Here is a 13,727-nt window from a genome sequence, read left to right on the forward strand (position 1 = left end):
TTACTAGTTAGTTTCGGCTACAAAATCGCCAGCCACAACTACGTGCAAAAATTATTGCTCTCTCTTGTGACAACTCAGATAAGATATATGCATGTGTTTGTGCATTGCCGCTCCGCTGCTCGTATACGCACATATGTGTAGACGCAATTATTTATTCGTTTATGTAGATACATAATGATTGAATTATTGATGTGAATGTTTGTAGTTTACAGTCTCTCGCGCATACATAGGCGTATAAGTAAATGCATCTGTGTGTGACATCTTTCGGCTGCCTTATATATGTGTATACATGATTTGATTATTGACGTAAATACTACTTATCGTGGCCTTGGCATCGCCTTAGTGATGGTATAACTTAGTGATGTTAATATCCGTAACACTGCCCTCCACCCAGGGATGCACCTTAACGTTAAGCTAATCGTTTATCAAAAAATTTCCACCGTTTCCGTTGAAACACTTCGAAATATTATCGATAAAGAAATTATCAAGATAAATTGTATCTCGTTTTTAACCGAAACGAAAAGCTTTCGTTAGCGTTAAAAACGTTAACAGAAACGTGATACTTTATGTTTGAATTGTGCTGGCAATGCTATAGCCATGGTGAAGCCGTAAGGTGGCAACAACGAGCGCACATACACACACAAACTCTATGTAATTTGTTTGTGTAATTCGTTGGTGGTAATGTCAAAAATACTCTGAGAAATGTTCGTACTGTCAAAATTCATGAGAAAAGTTGCAATCAGCTTGGATAATGCTTTCACCTTTAATGATTCCGCCATCAATCAGCTTTGCCAGCATAGTTTGAAATTAATAATCAACATAAACGATTTGATTTCGTTTTGATATGGCAGAAAACGAAACGAAATCATTTCGTTAATTTGACGATCTTAACGTTAATAAACGAAACGAAATGACTTCGTTTCGTTTATTAACGTTGATTATCGTAACGAAATGATATCGTTTCGTTGGTTAAGCATGCCTGCCTCCACATAAGTCTGATCGTCACGATCAGACAAATTGTTACGATAGGTATAATGACGTTTCCCGTAAGCGTTAACGGGTAACGCAGTTCATGTGAATGCGTTGGTTAGCGATTAAAAGGTGAATATTGTGAGAACTCTGTGAAAACGTGTTTGACAGCACGACTGCCATGAGGAAAAAGTTTGATGTTTCCTTCCGAGGTTGGCTCGGCCTTTTTTTTTCGTGGATACGTCAGCCAGACAGCACCTATTACAACTTTGATCTACTTTAACTCAAGAGTAAAAAAAGAAATCTTATACAAAAGTTTTATTGGACACAGTAAAGTGCCATATTCGCGTTTTGCCAACGAAATATAAAACATCCCTACTCCTCGTCTGAACACAATGAAAACTCATCAGTGGGTAAGGAATATCATATACACTTGAAGAGCGTAAGCGCGAATAGAGGCCTGCTTTGGTCAGGAAGGGATTAGAATCCCCAATACACCCTAAGCGAAATATTCATCGATGACGTCTGCGGGTTCCGTAGTTGCTGCACAAATATCTCCAGATAAAATACATGTTTGATAATTATTCAGCCACTGGGGCAATGAACAATACAGATGATCTACACACTTTGCTGAAATTTAAATGAAATAGATAGAATAATAGAGTCAAGTGCCAATGAAGGCGATGTATTAGATATATACCTAGCTAGCTTAAGTTAGCGATCCTTTTCATCAATGTTAATGCGTTGGAATCTTTATACGAATATAGATTAGAAGTATTGAAGTTTGTATAGAGGAGGCAAATTATTTTGAGGTCGGTATAATCTGTGGTGTAATGCGAGGGAGAGGGAGTGAGTAGAAAATTTTGTTGTCACAAGGGCTCAAATGGCCCGCTCATTTATGAGCCCCAAACCAAGACGTTTTAGGTTCCAGGTTCAGATTGTTTCAGAGGCTATAACCCCAGATTGGGAATACTCCGCTACTTTCCCTACTCATGCGCCTGATAACTACCGGGATGAGAAAATAACCTGTCTCACATTGAAATGTATGTTCATGAGCGCATAAATAATAGTGTAAAATAGGCTTAAGTTAATAAAATGAATTGTTAAGAAGAAACAGGGTGTGTGATGAGTGATTTTCGGGGCTTTCAGTAAATGGATTGGGGCAAGGGTTATTACAGGGGCTAATCTTACAGGCCATGATTAGCAAAGGTGTGGAGGGATGGAATGGCCGGTCTCTCGCGATTGAGACAAACCAAGGAGGCGATGATCAGTTGCTATTCACAGTGAGGAAGCAAGGATGCGGGACGGATCAGTCGGCGTCCCGTGGAGCAGGGTACGATTAAATGTTCTGATTGTACGTGTATGGACCGTGAATAAAACAGACCCTACCAGACACCGACGAGCTGGCTCATGCGGTAGGCAAGCGTACCCGAATTTTCACAATGAGTTCAACACGGCCTGATTTGGAGTTGAGTCAGGTAACAAAAAGAAAATGGCGCCCAACGTGGAGCCCGAAGAGGCCAAAATAGTTGATGTTTCTGCCGCTAGCGGCAGCACCAAGTGCAACTGATTATCTGAATAGGGCGGGTTTAGTTATCACACCCATGTCTCACCTGGCGACATAAGCTAGATGAAAGCGTTGGTCGATAACCGTTTACAGAATACGGGAGTAATGAAGGCGGGGATGTAAGGGCGGCTACAGCATAGTTGGACAGGAAACGCTTGAGGTAGCTCTGCACCTGCCTTCTGGAGGGATGATGTTAGACCAGTCCAACCCAGAGGGAGAAGTTTAGTACCATCTGGTCGTGGAAGGGTGAATATCGGACACAAAGGGGGAAAAGAATCCGTTAACGAAGGCTCCCAAAAGAAAGAAGCTCATCACACACCATCAACAACACGAAATAAATAATTTTATAGGAAAGTGGTAAATTATACCATAAAGGGAAGAGCAGGTTAAAACGAGGTCTACAAGAAACTAGAGTTTTAAAATAATTGAATTGATTATTATGCCAAGAAGAAGTTCCAAGCGAAAGGGTCTACGTAGTAGCGGTAAAAAGCAAATCGAAGTAGTGCACATGGCCACCTCAGCCCTTGGAAACTCGGGTGAGAGCCCCGTCGGTGTTCAACACGAGCACGAGGCGAACGACGAAAGTGGCATACACACACAACATACGGGCGAGGAAACGCCTCCACAGGCATCCACAAACCAACGAAAGATACCAATAGGAGACGTCTCCACACCAGAGACCACCATGGTAGATAAGATAAGTGGTGAAATACTACAAAAATTTGAGTCAATGCTATTCCAATATCAGATGGATGTGAATCAAGCCACCTCGAAGGCGGTTCACGAAGCAATGGCCGAAATTCGAAGAGATGTACGAAACCTGGGGAATCGAGTCTCCCGGGTGGAGGAACGTCAAGAACTTAAGCAAGGCACAAATGGGTCCAATACCATCTCGCACACTTCTGAGAACGGACGAGAACCGCCAGAGGTGGAACGTGAGCATATCTCAAATGGTGGCCAAAGGCCACCTATCGGTCGAAAACTCTTCTTGCCCTCATCACCAGAGGGTGATCATGGCAGGTCCAACAAATTAAAGTTCAAGGTTATCAAAGACTGGGGCTTAAGATATGATGGAAATGCGAAATCAATACCGGTTGAGCGGTTTTTATTCCGGGTCGAAACGTTACAGAAACGACATAATATTTCCGCCGAAGACCTATATGCCAATTTTCACTTACTCTTGGAGGGGGCTGCCCAAGAATGGTTTTGGCTTTATATGGAAGAGCATGCTGATGACAAAAACGGAGGCTTTGAGGAGCTGCGCAAAGCACTGCTGGACCAATACAGGAAAGCCGATTGTGATGAAGAAATCCGAATGGCTATGAATGAGCGAAAACAGGAGTCTAACGAGACCTTCGATGAATTCTACGCATGCATAAAGGGCATGGCATTTACCATGAAAGCGAAGATGCCGGAGTCCAGCCTTCTGAGCCTGATGAGGCGAAATTTAAAACCAAGGATAAAAAACCTCATCTTTGGATGCCATATAGAGACCTTAGAGCAGCTAAAACAGGAATGCAGAAGGGCAGAGAAGCATTTGAAGGAGCAAGACCCTAAATTCCCGAGAAAAAAACAGGTCGAGGAGATAGAACAAATACAACAGGAACATAGCGGAAATGCCAAGGAAGAAATTGTCGTAGAAGCGCTGGAGGGACAGAGCAGGGAAAAGTTCCGTAGGAACGAGCCAAATCGGACAGAGCGGGAGCAAAAAGGGAGGACGTCCGCGAAAAGAGAGGACATTCTGAAGAAAAAGCCATGTGATTCGCACTTTCACGAGCTGTCTTGCTACAAATGTAACCGGATGAGCTCAAATTGTGCACTATGTGATAGATGCAGGTCGGAAAACCAGAAGAATGGCGGCAAAACCGGGAAATGCCGTCAGGATCGGACGATCCCGGAAACCAATTGAAGCCTGTGACCTTGCTACAAAACACGAGATGTCGGGAGCTGCCAGTAACGCAAGGGTGGTTCAAGTCTTACGATGAAAGAAAGTCACGATATCAGGAGATTAGAAACAGAATATTTGGGGCGAGGGAAAAGGGAAAAAGACTTGAAAGTAAGAAGAGGAATAAGATAAAAATTGCAAAACTACGGGAAAAGGCCAAGGATAGGAAAGACACAAAGCGGGCCTTGGAGGCAACAATTATTCGTAATGAGGAGGATAACCGACCCTACGTGGAGGTAACAATAGACGGTATGCCAATAAGGGGCTTATTAGATAGTGGCGCTTCGGTAAGTTGTTTAGGGGGCAACGCAATGAAAATGTTTAATAAGCGAGATGTAGAATTGATGGACGAGGTTTTGAAGACGGCTGACGGTAAAGGGCAGGCCATTGTCGGGAGAGTAAGGGCAAAAGTGCAATGGCGACAGAAAACAGCAGAACTTACCTTGTATTTGGTGCCAAACTTAAAACAGAGTTTATATTTAGGCATAGACTTCTGGGCGAAATTCGACCTTGCTCCGGCCGTAGTTTCCGAAATTAGCCTGGACAGTTCGAACATGGTTGAATTATCAGCAGAGCAAAAGCGCCGATTGGAGCATGTGAAGAACTTATTCCCCTCATCGGCGAAGCTCGGATTGGGAAGAACGCATTTAATGGAACACGTAATTGAAGTTTATGACGAGACCATACCAATCAAGCAACGCTATTTTCCCATGTCCCAAGCCAAGCAAAAAGGCGCATATGAGGAAATTGATAGGATGCTAAAATTAGGGGTAATAGAGGAAAGCGATAGTGCGTGGAGCTCCCCCATAGTTTTAGTGCAAAAGCCAGGGAAAAATCGGCTATGTGTGGACATGCGCAAACTTAATGAGCGCACGAAGAAGGACGCGTACCCTACACAGCACGTGGAGGGAATCCTAAGCCGACTGAAAGATACATTCTTTATAACGGGGTTGGACTTAAAGGATGCCTTTTGGCAGATCCCTTTGGAAAAGTCTTCCCGAGAAAAAACTGCCTTCACGGTGCTAGGGTGGCCATTGTACCAATTCAGGGTCATGCCCTTCGGGCTGTGCAATGCCAGTCAGAGGTTGTGCCGCCTGATGGATCGTGTGGTTCCCTCAAGACTCAGAGACAATATTTTTATATATATAGATGACCTCCTAGTGTGCTCCCCTGACTTTGAGACCCACTTGCATCATTTGTCGGAGATTGCTGAGTGTCTCTCTAATGCAGGATTGACGATAAATATGGAGAAATCTAAGTTCTGTCAGAAGCAGATACCCTATCTGGGGTTCATTATTGGTCAAGGGGAGTTAAGGACGGATCCATCAAAGGTGGAGGCGATGCTACAATTTCCAGTTCCAAGCACAGTTAAACAGCTGCGAAGGTTCATGGGATTGACCGGATGGTACCGGAGGTTCATCCCAAACTTTGCCACCATCACCGCACCTTTGACGGATTGTCTAAAAGGAAAGGGCCAGTTCGAAATGACCCCGGAAGCCATTACAGCTTTCAACTCATTAAAGAATGATTTGGCATCACCGACGGTATTGGTCAATCCCGATTTCACAAAACACTTTTATGTGCAATGCGATGCATCTACCATAGGCATCGGCGGAGTTTTATTCCAGTTAGATGAACAAGCAAATGAGCGACCCATATCATATATATCTCAGAAACTGAACTCGGCCCAGAGAAATTATACAGTGACCGAGCTAGAGTGCCTGGCTGCGGTCGTAAGTCTTCAAAAATTTCGCCCTTATATAGATGGAACACGATTTACTATAATAACTGATCATATGAGCCTCAAATGGCTCATGGGTCAAAAGGATCTGTCGGGTAGACTCGCTCGATGGAGCATGAAATTACAGGGATTCGACTTTGAGATAACGCATCGCAAAGGATCAAGAAATCTTGTTCCTGACGTACTCAGTCGAATGTATATGGAGGAATTGGAAGACATGGGAGTTAGGACAGACTTATCCCTGACAGACCCAGAATTCAATTCGGAAGATTATAATCGCTTAAAGTTGGCGATTGAGGCAGAGGCTGGCAGATTTCCGGATGTCAGGATACAAGACGGGATAATATATAAACGAACGCGGTTCCAACGGGAGGACGAAGCCGAGGAGGCGGTGTGGAAGATATGGGTACCACAGGGATTAAGAGAGCTTCTACTCCAAAGAATGCACGGTAGTGCTTCAGCAGGGCATGCAGGAGTGGCAAAAACAGTTTATCGTCTGCGTAACAGTTATTATTGGCCGGGGATGGTGGTTGCAGTGAAGAAGTTCGTTAAGAATTGCGAGGTGTGCAAGTGCTGCAAGGCACCTAATGTGATAACTCGACCACTCATGGGGAAACAAACTGAGACAGAGAGAGTGTTTCAGAGGCTTTATATTGATTTCTGTGGGCCGTACCCCAGATCTCGGGACGGAAATGCGTACATATTTGTGGTCTTGGATCACTATTCGAAGTTCTTACTTGTAAAAGCAATGAGAAAGGCCACCTCAAAAGAAGTGGTTAGATATTTGGAACAGGAAATATTTCACATCTTTGGAGTGCCTGAGGTCATACATTCGGATAACGGACGGCAATTTGTGTCCGAACACTTCACAGCATTCCTGAAAGATTATGGGGTTAAACACATTAGAACAGCGCTCTACTCCCCACAGGCTAACGCCTCGGAACGAATTAATAGATCCCTTTTAGCCATCATAAGATCTTATGTCGGGGAGTCAGACCAGAGGTCGTGGGACATCCATCTGTCTAAGGCGGCATTTGCTCTTCGAAGTGCGGTTCATGAAGCGATACAGATGAAGCCGTATAGGGCGGTCTTTGGGCAGACTATGGTACAGCACGCAGAATCTTATTCCATTTTACGTAAAATAGAAAGTGTTGCAGATTCGGACGTCGAGGTCTTACCTCGAGACATGCGGCTGAGAGTGCTAAGAGATAAGATCATCCAAGCCATGAAAACTGCCTACGAAAAGGGCAAACGGGTTTACAACACCAGGGCCAAGCCAATTGTGTTTAGAACAGGCCAAATCGTGTATAGGAGAAGCTTCAGGCAAAGCGACGCTGCGCGCAATTTTAATGCGAAACTGTCAAGTAAGTTCATCAGATCGATTGTTCTGAAACCTGTGGGAAACTGTTTATATGAACTGGGCGACATGAAAGGTAAACCGGTAGGCATTTTCCATGGCAAGGATATACGGACGTAGATGTAATAGACGTATAATTCGTTTTTCGAACCAACCATGCATACGTAGTTCGCATCGTTTGGCTCGCTCTGTTACGATAGGTATAATGACGTTTCCCGTAAGCGTTAACGGGTAACGCAGTTCATGTGAATGCGTTGGTTAGCGATTAAAAGGTGAATATTGTGAGAACTCTGTGAAAACGTGTTTGACAGCACGACTGCCATGAGGAAAAAGTTTGATGTTTCCTTCCGAGGTTGGCTCGGCCTTTTTTTTTCGTGGATACGTCAGCCAGACAGCACCTATTACAACTTTGATCTACTTTAACTCAAGAGTAAAAAAAGAAATCTTATACAAAAGTTTTATTGGACACAGTAAAGTGCCATATTCGCGTTTTGCCAACGAAATATAAAACATCCCTACTCCTCGTCTGAACACAATGAAAACTCATCAGTGGGTAAGGAATATCATATACACTTGAAGAGCGTAAGCGCGAATAGAGGCCTGCTTTGGTCAGGAAGGGATTAGAATCCCCAATACACCCTAAGCGAAATATTCATCGATGACGTCTGCGGGTTCCGTAGTTGCTGCACAAATATCTCCAGATAAAATACATGTTTGATAATTATTCAGCCACTGGGGCAATGAACAATACAGATGATCTACACACTTTGCTGAAATTTAAATGAAATAGATAGAATAATAGAGTCAAGTGCCAATGAAGGCGATGTATTAGATATATACCTAGCTAGCTTAAGTTAGCGATCCTTTTCATCAATGTTAATGCGTTGGAATCTTTATACGAATATAGATTAGAAGTATTGAAGTTTGTATAGAGGAGGCAAATTATTTTGAGGTCGGTATAATCTGTGGTGTAATGCGAGGGAGAGGGAGTGAGTAGAAAATTTTGTTGTCACAAGGGCTCAAATGGCCCGCTCATTTATGAGCCCCAAACCAAGACGTCTTAGGTTCCAGGTTCAGATTGTTTCAGAGGCTATAACCCCAGATTGGGAATACTCCGCTACTTTCCCTACTCATGCGCCTGATAACTACCGGGATGAGAAAATAACCTGTCTCACATTGAAATGTATGTTCATGAGCGCATAAATAATAGTGTAAAATAGGCTTAAGTTAATAAAATGAATTGTTAAGAAGAAACAGGGTGTGTGATGAGTGATTTTCGGGGCTTTCAGTAAATGGATTGGGGCAAGGGTTATTACAGGGGCTAATCTTACAGGCCATGATTAGCAAAGGTGTGGAGGGATGGAATGGCCGGTCTCTCGCGATTGAGACAAACCAAGGAGGCGATGATCAGTTGCTATTCACAGTGAGGAAGCAAGGATGCGGGACGGATCAGTCGGCGTCCCGTGGAGCAGGGTACGATTAAATGTTCTGATTGTACGTGTATGGACCGTGAATAAAACAGACCCTACCAGACACCGACGAGCTGGCTCATGCGGTAGGCAAGCGTACCCGAATTTTCACAATGAGTTCAACACGGCCTGATTTGGAGTTGAGTCAGGTAACAAAATCTCCCGATCTAAACGTTGCCAGCCTTTCCAAATGGACCACTTTCATTTTGGTTCGGGGTTTACTGATGGTTTGTATGCGGTACACTACATCGTTGATCCGTTTTACAACTTTGTATGGGCCTTCCCAATTACACTGCAATTTCGGGGACAAACCTTTTTTTCGTTGCGGGTTGTATAACAGCACCAAATCTCCTTCCTGAAAACCTTCTGAATTAATTGCTTTATCATATTTGGCTTTCATCTTGTCACTCATAATCTTTGTTCGTTGCCTTATCAGATCATGTATTTCTCTTAGCTCTTCTTCCAAATCACTAGTGGATTTCCTGACATTTCTCTCCGCATTGGCATCTATCCCAAACTTCAAATCAGCTGGCAGTCTAAGGTCATTGCCAAAAATTACCTTTGCAGGGGTTTGGCCCGTTGTCTCATGCACTGCTGATGGGTAAGCCATCAAGAATAATGGTATGCGGGTATCCCATTCTTTATGGTACTTGTCCACTACTTTCCTTAAGTGCTCCTCCAATGTTCTATTGAATCGTTCTACCATACCATCGGATTGAGGATGCAATGCAGTTGTTCGTGTTTTTCGAATGCCCAATGACTTACACATTTCCTGGAACACAGCTGATTCGAAATTCCTGCCTTGGTCAGAATGTAACTCCATTGGTACACCATACCTTGCAACCCAATTGTTTATAAACACTTCTGCTACCGTTTCCGCTTCTTGATTTGGGATTGGGTATACCTCTGGCCATTTGCTGAAATAATCCATAACTACCAGTACATATTTGTTTCCGCCGTTGCTAGTAGGAAATGGACCGGCGACATCCATTCAAAGGCGCACCTGAGTTATATTGCTTCATCTGGCCATGACTTCGTGCTCTGGGCCCTTTCGCTCTGCTGCAAACCTCGCAGTTCGCAATCCACTCAGTGACCGACTGACGGCAACCAACCCAATAGAATCTCTGTTTAATCTTCTCGAGCGTCTTCGTGATTCCAAGATGACCTCCGCTTGGACCATTATGCAGCTCGCTGAGCACATCAGGAATCCTCTTTCTGGGAACAAATATCAGTTTATTCTTGTATTTACCACCCTCACTCTCCCATACTCGATGAAGGCACCCGGATATCAATTCTAAACTGTTCCACTATGCCCAATATGACTTCGCAATGGGACTCTCTGCTGACATCTCTTCTCTGTTTGGTCTTTCATTTCGTTCGAGCCCTTGCATAACACGTGACAGATCTGCATCTTCTAGCTGGCACTTTCTTAGCTGTTCCTTATCCCATTCATCTGTACATGTTATAGTCATTAGCCGGACATCTATAATGTCTTCTTTAACCTCGGCTTTTGAACAGTGCTTGCATTCCAAACTACATGCTCTTCGTGACATTGCATCGGCATTTCCATGGGTACTACCTTTTCGATGCTCAATGGAAAAGTCATAGCTTTGTAGTCGCTCGATCCACCGTGCCAATTGTCCTTCCGGATTACGGAACTGCAGTAGCCATTTTAAAGCTGCGTGATCTGTCCTGACACGGAATCGCTGGCCGTAGAGGTATTTGTGAAAATGTTTAACGCACTCTACCAATGCCAACAGCTCTCTCCGCGTAACGCAGTAGTTCCTCTCTGGTTTTCCAATCGAACGGCTGTAAAATGCAACTACCTTCTCCTGTCCATCGACCAGTTGTGATAAAACGCCTCCTATAGCATATCCACTCGCATCTGTATCTAGAATAAATGTTGCTCCTGGAATCGGATATGCTAACATTGGGGCAGTGCACAAACGCTCGTTCAATGTTTGGAAAGCCACTTCTTGTTCCTTCTTCCATTCAAAAGCTTTATTTTTTCTTGTAAGCTCATGGAGGCTATGGGCTACGCTGGAAAAATTTTGTACAAATCGGCGGTAATATGTGCACAGCCCAAGGAAACTTCTTAATTCATGTAGGTTCTGTGGTCTTGGCCAATCCTTTACAGCCTCTATCTTTTCGTTCGCAGTGCAGATGCCCTCTGTCGTTACCTTGTGACCCAAATAATTTACTTCCTTTTTAAACAGCGCACACTTTTTGGGACTTAACTTCAGACCAGCGCCAGCTATTCTTTGGAAAACTTCCTCCAAGTTCTTAAGATGTTCATCGAAATTCTTGCCCAATACGATTATGTCGTCCAGGTACACCAAGCATGTTTTCCAATGTAGTCCTTTCAATACCTGATCCATGAGTCTCTCGAAAGTAGCTGGTGCATTACATAGTCCAAAGGGCATTACTGTAAATTGCCAAAGCCCATCTCCGACGCTGAAGGCTGTTTTCTCTTTGTCTTCCTCCTTTACCTCCACTTGCCAGTAGCCGCTTTTCAAGTCCAGTGTGGAAAACCATTTCGTACCAGAGAGCGAGTCCAGAGTGTCGTCAATTCTTGGCAATGGGTAGCTATCCTTTTTCGTAACGTCATTCAACTTCCGGTAGTCCACGCAAAACCTCATTTTTCCATCCTTCTTCTTTACAAGTACTACCGGTGAGCTCCAGGGACTAGCTGATGGTTCGATGACGCCGCTGTCGCTCATTTCTTGTATAATTAGACTCACAACTTCCCGCTTCGCCAGTGGAACACTACGTGGAGCTTGACGGATCGGCCTCGCATCTCCAGTGTCAATTTGATGTTTCACAACGTTGGTGCGGCCTGGTTTAGAACCATCCTGGTCAAATATGTTCGCGTACTTTAGGAGCAGTTGTTTTGCCTTACTCTGATATGCTTCCTCTAGCCTCTGCGTCCATGCCGTGATGTCATTTGAAAGATTAGTATTACTGGCTGAAACGTGTTCCTGGAGCTGTTCACAGTTAATAACTACTTCAGCCTCTTGGCATCTTCCCAAAATAGCTCCTTTAGTCAGTTTGAGTGGTGAATTGAATTCATTGAGTACTCTTATCGGAATACGTCCATCTTGTTTTGTCATAGCCAGGGTTTTTCCTACAAGTATGTTCAGTGCTGATTTGTTTGCTGCTTCGACAACCCACAATTTGTTTGTCCCACAATCTCCATCAACCTTTGCCCATATGACTGCTTCGGATTTTGGTGGTATTCGCTGACTCTCTTCCACCAGCACTCGTTTACTGCTGTAGCCTCTCTCGTAGCCGAAATTAAGTGGTACATCCATGTTCTTATATCGCATCGTCTTGCTTTGCATGTCGATCTTGATGCCCTGGTCTATTAAGAAGTCCACTCCAATTATGATTTCATCAACAATCTCTGCCACTATAAAATTGTGTACTACCGTGACGTTCCCAATTGCGACTTCACATGATACTTCTCCTAGAACCGTGCTGTCTTCTCCAGTGGCTGTACGCAATCTTGCTCCATGCAATGGTGTTATCTTCTTGTTGACTAAATCCGCTCGAATGATGGAATGAGATGCACCCGTATCTACAGTCAGTAAACGTTCCTTTCCATCCACATGTCCTCCGACAGTAATATTGTTTGACCTTCTTCCAATTTGTGAGATAGAGATTATGGGCATTCAATTGAGGGAGCCAGCTGTCGCCCCTTGCGGCTGACTCGCTTTAGTTTAACAATTGAGTGGACTTGGAGATTTGCTCATCTCCTTCAGCTCTGCGTTTACGGCCACCCCCATTGTTGGAGCTATTGGGACCGGTGCTGCAATGTCGTGCAATATGACCTGGGTTGCCGCACTTGAAACATTTAATAACTCCGACATTTTTCTGTTGTGATCCCTTCAGTGCTTCCAAAATTGTGTCTACCCATTCTGGCCTTTCTACTTCTACACGATGAGCCTTATATGCTGGTTTACTCAATAGGGAGGCAGTTTCCTAAGTCAATGCATGTGATACCGTTTCAGCAAATGTCAGTTTTGGGTTCGCGTATGTAGCTCGCTTCGTTTCCACGTCTCGTATGCCATTTATAAAACTCTGGATTTTTACCTTCTCGGTGTATTCCACGGGTGCGTCCGCATTTGCGAGATGAGCCAACCTTTCAACATCTGAAGCAAACTCCTGCAATGTCTCATTTGCTTTTTGGTAGCGGTTTTGCAACTCGATTTGGAATATCTGTTTTCTATGCTCGCTTCCATAACGTCGTTCTACAGCAGACATCAATGCTTCATAATTGTTCCGCTCTCCTTCGGGAATCGTCTGTAGGATTTCCGCTGCTGGCCCCTTCAATGCCACGAACAGTGCAGCAACTTTATCTTCCGCATTCCAGTTGTTCACTGCTGCGGTCTTCTCAAACTGTAGCTTAAAGACCTGGAAAGGAACAGAACCGTCAAAGGATGGTGTTTTTATCTTTGGATTACTCGCTGAAACTGCTGGACGATTTAGTTGTAACTGCTCGATACGCCCTCTCAAAGCATCCACCTCGGCCTCGATTTTATCCTGTCGACCACTGAAGCCTTCATGAAACTGGGTTAGTTTTTCTTCCATATGCGCTTCCAGTTTAGATGATATACGGGCTTCCTGCTCTTCTAGTTGTGTGGAGATCTGAGATGATATCTGTGCTGAAATTTGTGCTG

Source organism: Eurosta solidaginis, unplaced genomic scaffold (assembly GCF_040869045.1).
Source record: "Eurosta solidaginis isolate ZX-2024a unplaced genomic scaffold, ASM4086904v1 ctg00001206.1, whole genome shotgun sequence".
NCBI lineage: Eukaryota > Metazoa > Arthropoda > Insecta > Diptera > Tephritidae > Eurosta > Eurosta solidaginis.